The sequence below is a fragment of the Nomascus leucogenys genome, chromosome 9 (assembly GCF_006542625.1).
Source record: "Nomascus leucogenys isolate Asia chromosome 9, Asia_NLE_v1, whole genome shotgun sequence".
Lineage (NCBI taxonomy): Eukaryota > Metazoa > Chordata > Mammalia > Primates > Hylobatidae > Nomascus > Nomascus leucogenys.
Genome location: NC_044389.1, coordinates 51,700,880 through 51,706,269, shown reverse-complemented (window position 1 = coordinate 51,706,269; position 5,390 = coordinate 51,700,880).

Genomic DNA, 5,390 nt, shown 5'->3' with positions numbered 1-5,390 from the left:
AAACACATGGATATAAAGAAGTAAAAAACGTAAAATTCACAAAATTCAGTAAACCACACAAATCAGATAAGTGTTCTATGAGATTAGCTGGCTATGAGAAACATAATGATGTTTCTTTTTCAATTTAAATAAGCCCTTCTACATACCCAGCATCAGTGATCTCAGAAAATAAATTGCTAATAATGATGACACGGCATTACCCTTGGAAAAGTTTGCTATATTTCCATAGACCTCATCTAGATGTCATGGCCTACATTTCTGCCATCACTCAACCAACATTTTTTTGTGTTTTCTTGATGATAAAGAGAGAGTTCTCATTATTGCCCTCAAATAATAAAAGAACCTATTTTTTTCTCACATAGAGAAAATGTCTATAAGATATTCAAGGTGAACAGATTCTTTTGAGTTAAGTAACCTTTAAGAATATATGGTTTTAGGCAGCATAAACCAGGTAAAGCATTTTTAGGATCAAAGTTGGACGTTAGGAAATAATGGTCTGCAATATCACATGAATGTAGAAAGGTAATTATGTTCACCACTTAAGAGTTGGTACTTTTTTCTTCCTTTTTGTGTTTGCTGCAGAATACCTTGGGCTATGGAAGAGGTGGACAAATTGATTTCAGTGCTTATATATTCACACATTCAACAATTCTGTTTTTTCTTGACCTCAACATCTCTCATTTGCTGGCTAGAAATTTGTGATCTAAAAACATTAGCTTTGAAAAGAAACTTATTAAAAGCTTATTTTTGCATCAGGCTGAAAAAAAAGAATATATGGTTTTAATTACTGAGTTTATAAAATTTATTTGATAGTACACTTAAGAAGATTTAAATGTCTATTCTTTAAAAATGATGAATACTAATAATTCTAATATCTATAATCAAAGGTATAATTTACTATGGAAAAATAAAGAGATGCTTGCTCTGAAAGTAAGATCATTATACAGCTTTTCAGTCTCAATCTTTGAGAATTGCAAATTCATCAAGTAATTGCTTACATGGTAAAAATTTAAGGTATTAGAATACCTGTTTAACAAATAATAATATATATTAAATATTTTGATATGTAAAGCTCTACACTAAACTAAAAATAGTTTAATAATCTTTACACTAATTAAGCAAATATGTTAAACTTTTCATTTTGTTTACTATCATATAATCTTAGTGATATGCCTATTTATAGTTTTAATTTCATGACTTGATTTACTAAATAAATAAATTGGCTCAACTGGGTTTTTGAAAATTTTGAAATTCTTACACATGTCAATAAGGTATATCTATAAATTAATTCCAATTTTAAAATGAGGATATAAAAATAAATATAAGTATTTTTCTTGTTTATACAATTAAATGTAAATAAAATTATTTACTACATTTTTAAAGTTTCTTAAGTTTATACACTGATATGTTTTTTGACTTTTACAACATTATCATAATCTAGGAAAAGCTGATGATATCTCTTTTAAGTCTCATCTTTTCTCTGTAATTAAATACAGGAATTGATTAACATGCTGTGACAGATGGGAAGCCATTTCTGGAGTTGAGCCTGCTAATACTCTGGGGCTTTTTTGGTTGGACACTCACTGTACATGGGACTCCCTGCCTCTCAAAAGCTGTTGCTCATAAGACTCTCCTTCATCAATCTGGCGTTGCCTTTTGAGATCAGTTGCAATCAGAATCCAACTGGCCTTGCAGTTATAATATGTTGTATCTTAACCAGCACTTTCTTACCAGGAGGATGCCCAGGTTTGTTCTCTTATTCCTGTAAGAAACTCCCACCATAGGTATTCTAAATTTTGGACTATTAATCTATTAACAAAACTTTGAACCATGTTCAATTTTGGTTGAACATAGTGTGATGAGATATAAATTAAATTTTAATTCTATATGTCTGTGTTATAAATTTTAAAGTGTATAAATTAAATAACACATTCTGTGTATCCAACAGGGACCAAATAAATGATATAAAGTCACCAAATCAATGCTATTTGATCTCATCTCATTTCAGAAATGTTCTTGTAATATCACCTTTTCTTTTTTAAATTATATCAATTATTGCAAACAAAGGAAAATCTAAAGGAATTTTTAATAATTACCTAAAATCTCACTTCTAGACCTAACAAATAACAGTAAATTCCCATATTTTTATCACATAGTCTTTAAAATTTGCACATGGTGTGGTGGCAAAATTGATGTTTTAAAGGTAACAGAGTAGGAATGCCCTGTCCCTATACTCCATGCAGAAAGAGACTTAACAATATCATATAGACCAAATTGCCATGGTGATAATCCCAGAAACCAGTGAAAAGGTTACAGCACTCCAGAAAAGAGCAAAGCCAAGAAGAATTTTATTGAAATATCTGAGAAATGTTGTATCATATACTCTCTATAGATCCTTCTCTAGCCAGTACAGCATTACACAATCAGGAGAAAAAAATTCCTTAGTCATCACTTTTCCCACAGGAGTGAAAAAAGAGTGACATGTGGTCTAATTTTCTGGCTCCTTAGGGGACTTCCGATTTCTGATTTCTGTCACCGAATTTAAATCACTTATACAAACCCAAGCCTTTGAATGCCTGGGAATAAAGGCAGTGTGGCGGTTTAGGGCAGTACCAGAAAAGCTGCATTATTACTACAGAATCACACCAGGAGAAGCAAAATTACAAAATCCTGAAAACAAACAACCAAAAAACTCTATTTAACTTGGTAATTACAGTCAAAAGCCCGGAGAGGATGCAGCTCTTAGAGTGGTTTGCAAAGCTCCCAGAATCTCTAGCTGGGGTGATAGACGAAGGTCTTCCCCTACACTAAGCCAGTACATAAAGACTGGGAGATGTGGGTGTTTCTTTAAATTTCAAAATTTAAACAAAGAAATGTAAAACATGCAGACACTGGAAAGTATGACCTATTTAACATTTTTTCAACCCTGAATGAACAAAGACCTATTAATTACCCATCAAAAAATTCAAATTATATTAAATATCTATCAAAAATTTCAAGAATAATTAAGATGCTCGATTAGCTAAAAGAACATAGATAAGTTTTTAAATATCAGGAAAATAATACATATATGAAATAAGAGTATCAAGAAAGACATAAAAAGTGTGTCTTTTTATGACAAAAAGAAAAAAAGAAAAAAGAAAAAAGTATGTCTTTTTATGACAAAAAGAAAAGAACCAGATAGAAATTCTGGAGCTAAATAACACAATAACTAAATTGAAAAATTTACTAGAGAAATTCAATAGATTACTTGATCAGCTAGAAAAAATAATTCATGAATCTGAAAATATTGGCAATTTGAAACTATTAAGGGAGAGGAGCAAAAAGAAGGTGATAATAAAGTGAAGAAAGCCTGAGACTTATGGGACATTGTTAACCTGACCAGTTATGTATTATGAGAGCCCTCATGGGTGAAGAGGAAAAGATTGAGACAAAAAGTCTATTTAAAGAAATAATGACAGGCAGAAAGTTCCCAAATTTGAGAAAGAAAATGGACATAGAATTGTTTTAAAACACAACTACTGTGCACTGAGATCAATTAAAAAATTTTACATCAATAAACATTATAATCAATCTTTCAAAAGTCACAAAGTAAGAATCTTGGAAGCAGAAAAAGAAAAATAAATCATGATGTAAAAGGGAACTCACATGATATTATCAAGAAGATACCAGAAGTTATCTTTTTAAAACAAAAGTAAGTGATGTAATATATTCAAAGTGTTGAAAGAAAAATAAGAAAAACAACCCTACCACACAAGACATTCATTTGGCAAACGTGTCATTCAGAAATTATGGAAAATGGAATATTTTCGCAGGTTAAGAAAAAGGGTTGAAGAAGATCATTACTACCACAGCTGTTCTACAAGAAAAGCAAAAAGGAGTCATTCAAGTTGAAATGAGGGAGGCTAGATAGCAAAATGAATGAATGTAAAAATATAAATCTATCTGGTAGAGATAAATAAGTAATTAAATATTAAGTCCCATAAGTTTTTAATGTTGATTCACAAGTTACCTTTAGTTCTGACATGCAATTTAAAAGAGAAAAGCATATAAGTAACATTACATTTATATTAATTAGGACACAACATAAAATATGTAACTACTGATATTACTAACATAAAATAGGAATGGGAGATGTAAAGGAATAGAGTTTTCATATATAATTAAAGGTTTGTTTTTGGTTTAAAGTGGACTCTTATTTTAAAATATTTTTATTATTTATTTATTTATATTTTAATTTTTATAATTTATAATTATTTTATAAATAATTATATAAAATAATTTAATTTATATTTATATTTATTATTTTTTAAAATATTTTTATTATATAATGTTTATTATAAAATATTTTATGCAATCCTCATGGTAACCATAAAATATGCCTATAGAACAAGAGTGTCCAAATTTTGCCTTCCCTGGACCACATTGGGAAAAGCAGAATTGCCTTGGGCCGCCTGTAAAATACACTAACTAGCCATAGCTGATGAGCTGGGAAAAAAATCACAAGAGAAATCACAACGTTTGAAGAAAGTTTACAAGTTTGTGCTGGGCCACATTCAAAGCCATCCTGAGCTGCACACAGCTCTCTAGGCTGCAGGTTGGACAAGCTTGTTGTAGAAGATACACAAAAAGAAATGTAAAAAAAGGAACCTGAACTTACAAAGATAGCAAAAATAGTACTATGAGGATAGTTTATAGTAATAAATGCCTATATTAAAAAAGAACTATCTAAAGCAATCTAAATTTACATATCAAAGAACTGACCAAATTATCAGAAAGAAAATAATAATAAAGATTACAGCAGAAATAAATACAATAGAAAATAGAGAAAAATCAGGAAAACTGAGTTGTTGCTTTCTTTTTGTGAAAAGACCAATAAAATTTTGAAATTGTTTTCTCGGCTAAAAAAAAAGTGAATAATTGTATAATTAAAATCAGGCTGAGCATGGTGGCTTATGCCTGTAATCCCAGTAGTTTGGTATGCTGAGGCAGGCAGATTGCTTGAGCCCAGGAGTGGGAGACCAGTCTGGGCAACATGGTGAAATCTTGTCTCTACTAAAACTACAAAAATTAGCCAGGTGTGGTGGCAAGCACCTGTAGTCCCAGCTACTTAGGAGGCTGACATGGGAGAATCGCTTGAACTCGGGAAGTGAGGGTTTCAGTGAGCCAAGATGGTGCTGCTGCTGCACTCCAGCCTGGGGTTAGAGCAGAGACCCAGTCAAAAAAAAAAAAAAATTAGAAATGAAAGGGAAGATATTACAATTGATGCCATAGAAATAAAAAGGTTGCAAGAGAGAAAATATTGGCAAATCACTTATCTGCTGTGTGTTTTATATTCACAATATATGACAATTTCTATAATTTAATAGCAAAAACTCACTTAAAATAAT